Here is an 11,423-nt window from a genome sequence, read left to right on the forward strand (position 1 = left end):
GATCCCTACTTATACTTATACTACAATTGTCAAAAAGAGGGTTTAATTTGTGTGCGTATAAATTCTCGCATCAACAACAAGGGATCTCTAACCTTCAAACCATTTGAGGGAGAATACTCTATCATATGATTAAGAATCTCTGGCCAGAGTATGAATGAGATTTAGGAATTTGTTCCAAATCACATTCAAGGTAATCATATAAGTAAGAGAATCACATTGGATAGTACACATAAATAAACTATCAAACCAAACAATGTGGTTAAGAGTATTGTATTAGTGAAAAACCATATTGCATTGTAATCCCACACTAAATAGGTTCTCCACCTTTTTTTATTAGCTTGGGTAGCCATGATATACTACTAGGTGTCACTCATGGTTTGTGGAAGCCCTAAAGGTATATAATCACTAAAGGGAGAATTGAAAGTATGTTTCAATTCACAATTGATTTGAAGAGTTCTAATCCCCCATTGCCTCGCTAAAAGGAACCTAATGGATCGTACACCGTGTAAGGTAGAGATTGAATAAATAATGGAGATGAGTAAGGATAATTAAATGGTTTAATTATTTATGGCTAGGATTAATTAATATGTTAATTAATCAAACGAATAAGTTCGTATTAGTCCTTGGGTTAGTTTTGGGCCTCAAGGTCCAATGGGATTTGAATGTCAAGTCCAATAACTCAAGTTGTATGACAACTTAAAAACACAAACGGCTTGAAAGCCCAATAAACCCATGAAGGCCGGCCATAAGAGTGAAGGGTAGTGAACTTGACTTAATTGCAAGTTTGCAACTCAAATGTGAGGTGGTATATATGCATCTTTATAGCCATTTCATCATTAGGGTTTTTCTTTGAGGAAATTAGAGAGAACACAACTCACTCTCATTTTTCTCTCCAAGAGGCTGGCCACCCTAGAGGAAAATAGCTAGCAATCTCTCTTCCTCTAGGTCACTCATCTCTTCCTTAATGCTCTCCTTGGTGTGGAGACTTAGAGGTTCCCTATTTTGGGAACTTGGAGAATCCATTCCTTCATCCATCCAAGAAGTCATGGAGCCAAGAAGCAAAGTTCCTCCATCCATATCTATGGAGTCAAGGAGCAAGGAGACTAAGGAAAGAAGACCCTCACATCGGTGAATATCCTTTGCTAAGAAAAGAGGTGCTTCAAAGGTATAAAAGTTTCTCAACTGTTTTCTTTAAGATTTGAGTTGAGTCTTGCTTCACCACAATTACTAGGCCTTGAATTTGATGGGTAAAGTTTTATTTTTGAGTGCATACAAGCATGATTCCGTATTTTAATTGTTAATTGCATGCATAGATGTTGCTCAAATGAACTAATTTTCACAAATACTTCCTTCATTAGTTGTTTGTTCAATGTAGAACTATCTGAAGGAAAAATTTGTTAAAAATAAGTTCATTTGAGCAACATTTATGCATGCAATTAACAATTAAAGGCAGAATCATGCTTGTATGCACTCAAAAACAAAACTTTACCATGAAATTCGAGGCTTAGTAGTTGTGGTGAACCAATGCCCAACTCAAATCTTAAAGAAAAGAGTTGATAAACTTTTATACCTTTGAAGCACCTCATTGCTTAGCAGAGGATATTCAAGAGGGCATTCATTCCTTACTTCTTAGCTCCATGGATTTCTTGGAGGAAGATGGTTGAATGGATTCTCCAAGTTCCCAAGAAAGGGAACCTCTAAGTTTCCACACCAAGGAGGGACTTGAAGAAGAGATGAGTGACCTTGGAGGAGGATTGATACTAGTAAATCCCCTCTAAAGGGGCCGGCCTCCTAGAGAGAAAAAGAGAGCTTTTGTTCTCTCCAATTTCCTCAAGGGAAAACCCTAATGAATTTTGGCTATAAAGTCCTTTATATAGTTGATAGGAGCATATTTAGGCGACTTACTTTGCTTGTTTTCGTGCATCTATGTTGTTAATTCATAATTGTTTTAGTAGTTTAAGCCATTTTCGTGTGTTTTTAGGTTCATATGGCTAAGGAAGCAAAAAGATGCATTTTGGAGCATTTTGGAGCAAAATTGGGCTTGGAATGGATAGCATATGCTTGGAGCCAAAGTGTTGGACGAATTTGAAAGCCTTGTATGCACTTTGGACATAAAACAAAGGGCCTAGCCCAATCAAACAATCCTTTGAGCCATGCAAAACCTCTAGCCCAATCAACAACCCTTAGCCACATGCATTCACATGCATCACAACCCCAAAACCATCAAGAAACACCATTCACACACACATGCACTTACTCTTTCATCATTGCACCACCATTCACACACACATGCACTTACTCCTTCATCATTACACCACATTCTCCATCTTTATTCCACATGCATTCATCATAATTCACCCTAGCTACCACCATTCACACACACATGCACTTATTCTTTCATCATTGCACCACCATTCACACACACATGCACTTACTCTTTCATCATTGCACCACCAATTCAACACATGCATTCACACACCAACAACCTAGCTCTTTTTCCATCATTATTTCATCCACATGCACTCTCAATCATAACAACCACATTCACTCTTAAACAATCACCCACATATTCTCCCATTCCCCCTATAAAAACCCATGCATTCATACACAAAAATCACATCTCATTTTCATACACAACACACCACAAACACATCCAATCTTCCCTTATAATCCAAACACCACTCCTCATCCATTTCCATAATTCCCCAATCCATTCAACACACCAACAACATCCCTTAGACCTTGTGCTACGACGAAGAGGAAGATAAGAGGGCCTAAACGTTCATACAATTCAAGTTTGAGTTGTTGGAATGTTTAGGTGTTTCTTTGATTCTCTTTGTTTTGTACCATGAGGAACTTCCTCTTTCGACATCAGTTTTGCTTCAAGGGTTCTTTCTTCTTAATCCTATGTTCACTCATGTTATATATTTTTATGTCAAACCTTTTGTAAACATGAAGTGTAACTAATCTCTCTCTAGGGATTCGATGTAGCCTTGCAAGAGTGCCATGTAGTTAATTCAGAATTCTCATTTAATCTATCTATTTCTTGTTTCATTCTCCAATTTAATTGTGACTTAGTGTGTTGATTTTAGTGCTTGATCATCATTTGAATTAACCACAGGTTGTTTAGCCAAGATTAAAGCACACATCATGCATAATCTTGGTGGATATGTGAATGAATGAAGGGAATGTTTTGCAAACATCCTGCCGAGTGTTCCCTTTGGTTTTGTGAAAGTTTCTTATGCATTACATATTCTTGATTAGGAACCAAAGTTGCACATCACAATTAGGTTCATGATTAGGGACATTTGATCAAGTCCACACATCATATGGCTGATCATATCTAAGTGAAACAAACCCAAGAAATAAGTAGAGGGATGAGTATAATCTGACTTAACAAGCATGGACTTGGCTTAGCAATGGTGAAATCGAATCTCTAGCTACATCTCTATTTGTGCTATCTCATTTCATTAGTTGTTGATTCATTTATTTGTGTCTACTTCATTTTCTTGTGCTTTCAAGTTACAACAACAAATCTGCCTAAATTGATTAATTTTATTTCTCTTATAGAGTTTTTGCAAAACAAGTAGTTGTTTAGGTCCAATTAGTCCCTGTGGATTCGACACCCTTATTTGTGCCATTATACTAAAAATATTCTAGCACGAAGAAGGAAAACTTCAACACCATTTCATCAATTTCATATTTACATTCTGTCTTAGTGTTTTAACGTTTAGTTTCGCATTCTTTGAGTCTAGTTTAGTGTTTTATATTGTTTTTACGTTTTTGAGTCAGTTTCCAAGTGATTAACAATCCCTCCTAATCCCCGGTCCAGAACGATCCCTACTTATACTTATACTACAATTGATAAAAAGAGGGTTTAATTTGTGTGCGTATAAATAACCGCATCAATAGTCACTTCACTTAAGTGACAAAAAGAACCAAAAACTTTCATTCATGATATGGCTGGCCTTCTAAAGGCTTTGGGCTGTTTGGGCCATTTTGAGTCTTTAGTCATGAAGTTGTCATACAACTTAAGTTAATGGGCTTGATGGTTCACTAATTACTTAAAAGGTAAAACGAACTTATTCGTTTGATTAATTAACATATTAATTAATCCACAAGAATGATGTATCTAGAACACGCCACTACCCTCAAAATATCCAATTTGGCCGAGAGCATCCCTAGTGAATTTGTTGACAGTGCTGCTACTTTTGAGCCTTCGTCGTAGTATATTGGTGAGCCACCTATTCCAATTCCAATTCCTATTTCAATTAATAGGTTGTTAATTCTTTGGTGCAGGTACCCAATCGAATCTAAGGTGGTGGGACAGTTTACATTGACTTTTGGAAACGTAATGCCAAAATCAGGAAGGATCACTATCTCCTGCCATTCATAGATCTAATGCATAAGTATTTTGAGGAGTATGTTTGGAGGATATACCCTTCCATGTCGTGGGCTCTAGTAAAGCTTAAATGGAAATATTATCCGGCTAGAAGACGTTAAAGCAAGCTCTTCTTGGGAGGCAACCCTTGCGTTCAAATAAAGAAGATCTAGGACTCTCCGGCTCCAAAACCAAATTTGCGTTCCTTAACCCTACTCTTTATTGCTTTTACTTTGCCATAATTGTCATGTTTGTTAGTTGTGTTGTTTGATTGTTTGTGTGTGCGTCTATGTTCGAAACGTTGAGGACAATGTTTGGTTTAAGTGTGTGGGGAGGGGTAAATAAAGTGTTTTTCATGAATGTTCGTTAGATTTTATCACCTATCACTTCTAAAGTTATTACTCACTGTTTTTAAGTGTTTTTATTGTGTTTTGAAAGGAAAATTTGAAAAGAAAAAAAATCAAAAAAAGTTTTGAAAAACCCAAAAAGAGTCATTTTTGTGTGTTTGTGTCTTAGGGTACCTTCCAACACAATGATGAGGATTTGGTTTTTAATTGCATGCTTATTAAAGAAAGTTACAAACATGGGTGGAAGTTTGATATGCTCTTTGGTTTATGCTTAGTTGTAGTTGTCATTTACGAATTCACATGTAATCACAAAAAGAAAAAAAAAATTAGTTTTTGTAACATGCTTGAAGGAAGAAACTCAAACCAATGCTACAACCCTTAGAGACTTGAACCTATACTTTATTTGGAGAGTTATTAATCTGTGATGTTTTTGTTTTCTAAAGTCGTTGCATGATCTCTGTCATATCCCAACCCGGGCCCCAACCACATCCCGGGCTCGACTCCATCGTACCACAATATTATCCGCTTTGGACCCCAACCACGCCCTCACGGTTTTGTTTCTGGGAACTCACACGAGAACTTCCTAGTGGGTCACCCATCTTGGGAATGCTCTCACGCGTTACTCGCTTAACTTCGGAGTTCTGATGAACTCCGAAGCCAGTGAGCTCCCAAAAGGCCTTGTGCTAGGTAAAGATGGGAATATACATATAAGGCTTACAGGATCCACTCCCCTGGGCAGTGTGGGATGTTACAATCCACCCCACTTAGGGGTCCGACATCCTCGTCGGCATACATTCGGCCAGGGATTGGCTCTGATACCAAGTTGTCATATCCCGGCTCGGGCCCCCACCACATCCCAGGCTCGACTCTACCATACCACGATATTGTCCACTTTGGGACCCAACCACATGCTCACAGTTTTGTTTCTGGGAACTCACACGAGAACTTCCTAGTGGGTCACCCATCCTGGAAATGCTCTCGCGCGCTACTCGCTTAACTTTGGAGTTCCGATGAACTTCGAAGCTAGTGAGCTCCCAAAAGGCCTCGTGCTAGGTAGAGATGGGAATATACATATAAGGCTTACAGTATCCACTCCCCTAGGCGATGTGGGATGTTACAATCTCATTATTTCTTTGCTTGGTTGCTACTTAGAAAGCGTTTTCATCATTATAGATCCAAATACTAGAACTCATGCCCGTTTCATTCAAGGCATAAAATTGATTGCATAACATATAACAAGATGAAGTTGTTTAGTTAAACCAAAGACAAAAAGCCTTACTTTTTGCATATGTATTGTAGGTTTAACCCCGTTGAGCCTTAGTTAGCCTATTTTCTATGTTAGCCACATTATCCTTACCTAGCCTAGAATAGGATTATCCATACCCTTGTTCTTAAAGAATAGTGGAGCATGTTGGGAATTCCTTTTGATCTACAATATGCAGAAAAACAAGTGTAGGGGAAGGTTTCTCGTTGGAAATCTATAAGGTTGTACGTTTAGTGTGCCAAAGAAGAAAAGGGCACGGGAAAAGAAAAAAAAAAGAAAAAGTTGGGAAAAGAAAGGAAAAGAGTTGAGAAATAAGTGAGAATGAACTCACAAGTATTGGTTGTTGAAGAAAGGGTCCAAAAGTTTGAATTCAGCCCTAAGTGTGTGTGAATCTCCTATGGGTGTTTAAAGTTGATTTCTGCAATCAAAAGTTCAACTCTAAGTGTTTATTTCATTACTTTGCTTACTATCACTTTAATAACCTTGTTTATCCTTAACCTGTCTTTGTTAGCCAATACCTTAGCCCCATTACAACCCTTAGACTTCTATCTTGATTGTTAAGTGTCTCAATATGTGGAGTTTGAAATTGGTACGAGCATATGGTATCCTTGGTTCTCGTTTCTAAGTAGTGGCATTTCGTTCATGAGATCATGTTAATAATTCCAGAAGGTGCTTTCTTTGTTATAACATATGTGAGAGCTAGTCTACATGTTTATATCAATCTTCTCACATATACTTAGTAGTGTAGTCAGAAAATCTATGTGAAAATAGAGAGTATATCTGGTGAGGAATTGCGTGAATTCTCTAAGGTTTTAATTGATTAAATGAGAGCTATTGAGTGGTTACTGCGATTAAGTATAAGCTCAAGGGTAAGGATGGCTAAAATCTATGGGAGTAGTGATTTTTAACATGTCATGTTTCATTGGAAATCCCTGAGGCAATTGTTGGAAGGTTTAGGTTGTGTTTTGTTTTCTTTGTTTTGCTCAGGGACTAGCAAAAGCTAAGTGTGGGGCAATTTGATAGGAGCATATTTATGCGACTTTGTTAGCCTATTTCCTTGCATTTACTCTGTTAGTTTATATTTATTAGAGTGTTTTAAGCTATTTTCATGTGTTTGTAGGTTTAAATGGAAAAAGTGGCAAGAAAAGGCAATTTGGAGCATTTTAGAGCAGTTTTGGGCTTGGAATGGATAACACATGCATGGAGTGAGGTGGATGGATGTTTTTGAAGATCAAAAGAGGCTAGGAATGTGCTAAAGAGTTGAAGAAATTAATTCAAGACATAGAAGATAAGGAATTAGCTAAAGAGAAGGAACATTATCCAAAATCTTATCTTATCTTATCCTAATCTTATCCTAATCCTATTCTACCTAAATTCCAGCTGCATGGGGGAATTATTTTCACATTAGAACACCTAATATCAAAATTCTAGTAGCCTAAATCTATGCCGCACCTTATCTTATCCTTTCCCCTAAGAATCTGCCGCAACCACCCTCTCCTTATTCTCCCTGGTTTCTGCCATAGAATTGCCCTTTTCCTTGTGGGATTGGAGTGCGTAATCGTTCTCCAACACAACCTTGCCATGCCCCCTAGCCCTATAAATACCCATATCTACCGCATAATAGAGGGGGAACCCATAGAGAGACAAATCCAGAGAAATTAAATACTTTGTGCCACAGCAAGGAAGAAAGGGGGAAAGCTTGGAGTTGTGCCTGCCATCCAAGGCCTTGGGATTGCTGGAGTGTTTCTAGGTGTATTCTATCCTTAGTTTTAGTCCAATGTCTGTTTTAATTTGGTTTTCAGTTATGATAGACATGTGGAACTAATTTTGTTTAGCTAGAGGTGAATTCAAAGCCATGAACATATATGTGATATGAATTGATTACATCCAGTTATTGTTTCATAAATCGTGAATGCAAAATACTTATCTGTTTGATTGATAACTTATTCTTGTATGTTAATTAAGGAGGCTTACTTAGTTTGCATGCATGAATTTGATGCTAAAATATAAGGGAATTTCACCTAATAGTTATGAACTGATATTTACAAGTAGTGGAGGTTGCTAGTCACGATTGTTTTAAGTAAATTCCTGGCAGGAGTATCATGTAGTTCATAGTTACGAATGTCATGTCAATGCTTATGATTTTCATAGAAGTTAATGATCTTGGATATGTATCTCTATCATGCAGTTCATATAGGGAACTTGATAAGAATAATTTGGTTGCGTCACTGAGTCCAATTCAATGAATTTAGGAAAATCTGGTGGTTAATAGGAAGAATAACTGGAAATCGATTTGTATGCATCTTTGTCATGTTTGTTTGCTTAAGTTCCAATTAGTGTCAAACACGCGCTCGTTTGCTTTTATTGATGAGGAAAACAGTCCAAATGCACTCAGAATAGAAAACCTAGTGACTTTTGACACCCAATCAGCTTTCAATTTTTTGAGTACTCATTCTTATGGTCCTAGTAGCGCATTATATGTGTTTATTTGCTTAAGTTCCAATGAGTGTCAAATGCATGCGCATTTTTTTTTATTAATGCGGAAAACAATTCAAATGCACTCAAAATAGAAAAACTGTATACTTCTGACATCCAATGAACTTTTGATCTTTTGAGTACACATTCTTATGGTCCTAGTAGCGCATTATATGTGATTAATTGCTTAACTTCCTAAGGTTGTCAAATGCACGCTCATTTGTTTTTATTAATGTGGAAAACAATTGAAATGCACTCAAAATAGAAAAACTGTGTATTTTTTACAACCAATAAACTTTTGATCTTTTGAGTATACATTCTTAGGGTCCTAGTAGCATATCATATGTGTTTATTTGCTTAAGTTCCATAGGGTGTCAAACGCCTCGTTTGTTTTTATTAACGCGGAAAACAGTCCAAATGCACTCATAATAGCGCATTATATGTGATTATTTGCTCAAGTTCCAATGGTAGTCAAACTCACTCTCATTTATTTTTATTAATGCCGAAAACAGTGCAAATGCACTAAAAAAATGAAAAACAGTGTACTTTGGACTCACAATAAGCTTTTGATCTTTTGAGTCAAATGGTTGTCGAACGTATGCTCGTTTGTTTTTATTAATGCCAAAAATAGTCCAAATGCACTGAAAATATAAAAATTGTGTACTTTTCACACTCAATAAGTGTTTGATCTTTTGTTTACTCACTCTTATAGTCCTAGTAGCGCATTATATGTGCTTATTCGCTTAAGTGCCATAAGGTGCCAAAAGCACACTTGCTTGTTTTTGTTACTGTGGAAAACAATCCAAATGCACTCAAAATAGAAAAATTGTGTGCTTTTAAGACCAAATAAGCTTTAGATCTTTTGAGTACATATTCTTATGGTCCTAGTAGCATATTATATTCCAATGGGTGTCAAACGAATGCTTGGTTGTTTTTATTAATGCAGAAAACAATTGAAATGCACTCAATATAGAAAAAACTGTGTATTTTTTACACCTAATACACTTTTGATTTTTGAGTACACATTCTTATGGTCCTAGTAGCGCATTTTATGTGTTTATTTGCTTAATTTCCATAGGGTGTCAAATGCCTCGTATGTTTTTATTAATGAGGAAAACAATCCAAATGCACTCAAAATTGAAAAATTGTGTACTTTTGGCACCCAATAAGTTTTTGTTCTTTTGAGTGCATGTTGTGTTCCTTTCAAGTGCAAATATAAGGATAGTATAATGGCATGAGTAAGGGTGTCGAACCACAGGGACTGATTAGATCTCTACAAATTACTAGCTTTATGTGAACCCTAACTAAATAATGAAAATGCAAACTGAATTTAGATTTTTCAATTGAAAACTAAAATAACTTAAAAATGCAAGAAAGATAAAAATAAATGATAGGTCGATTCAGAAATAATAGGAATGGAACTAGGGATACTGATTTCACCATTACAAGCCAATTCCATGAAAATTAAGTCAAATCACATTCAACTCTCCAATCTGCAACTACGGTTTGTTTTACTCATTTATGATCATCCATTTGGTGTGCGGTGGTGATCAAGTACTCCTAATTTGCAACCTAGTTGTGTTGTTCAACTTAGATTACCAAATAAGAATCCATCAAGAACTAGAAAACTTCCAAGAACCAAAGAAATCACATGGTAGGATGTATGCATAGTAGTTTCTTCATTCATTCAAATGTCTACCAAGATTAAGCATGATCTATATTATAACCTTGATCAAATAATCTGTAAGAAACCATAATGGGGATCAAACATTAAGATAAACAAACAAATTGAACTATAAAATCAGTGAATGAAACAAGAAAACAGATTGATGAATCAAATACTAAATTAATAACATAGAATAGTTTTGCAAGGCTACCTTGAAATCCCCACCTATGAACCTAATTACACAACATGATCACATAATATATAAATATGAAGAACAACATAAGTGAAATTAAATTCATAGAAGAAACCCCTTTGAAGCAATTATGATGTTGAACTTCTTCAAGAACATGTGGTTGTGTGGTTTCTTCAATGGTAGTGGATGGTGAAGGGAAATAGGGTTATGTTTCTAGAAGAAAGGCTAAAGAAAGAGAAGAGAGAGCTTTGGGCGACCCCAAGGGGGCTTTGTGAAAAAGTGATCTCAAACCCTAGTATTTATAGGCTAAATGGGGTTGTAGCTAATTGCAAGGTGATCCCAACCATTAAGCCAAAGTTTTGAATGTTTTTTCTTATTGGGCTCCTGCTGTGACATCCCACATCGCTCAGGGGAGTGATCTTTAAATCTATATTCCCATCCTTACCTAGCACGAGGCCTTTTGGGAGCTCACTGGCATCGGGTTCCGTAGGAACTCCGAAGTTAAGCGAGAAGGGGGCTAGAGCAATTCCATGATGGGTGACCCACTGGGAAGTTGCTCGTGAGTTCCCAAAAACAAAACCATGAGGGAATGGTAAGCCCAAAGCGGACAATATCGTGCTACGTTGGTGGAGTGGGCCCGGGAAGTGATCCGCCCCGGGCCAGGATGTGACACCTGCAAATCAGGCTAGATATTCCAATTCCTTTCCCATTCAGCTCTTGGTCTTCTGACAAGCCAGATTCGTCTTAGATTCTTTATTTGGGCTTCAAAACAGGCCACTAAACTTCTTTCCACATTTGAATAAGGGTCAACCCAAAAAATGGCTTGTGTTTCACTTCTTTTGCCTTCAAATTAATCTTGAAGTACATGTAACTGCACATTAACACAAAATAAGGTAAAATGCAACCAGTTTAACTCAAAAACATCACAAAGGGGCTATAAATGGATGGTATAAATGCATGAAATATATGAGTTATCAGTGCACATTCTTATGGTCCAAGTATCACATTATATGTGTTTATTTCCCTGAGTTCCACTGGTTGTCAAATGCACACTCTATGACAACCCGTCCCTAATTTCACGATTTTATAAATTTTAA

The sequence above is a fragment of the Pyrus communis genome, chromosome 9 (assembly GCF_041283825.1).
Source record: "Pyrus communis isolate YQ-2024b chromosome 9, ASM4128382v1, whole genome shotgun sequence".
Classification (NCBI taxonomy): Eukaryota; Viridiplantae; Streptophyta; class Magnoliopsida; order Rosales; family Rosaceae; genus Pyrus; species Pyrus communis.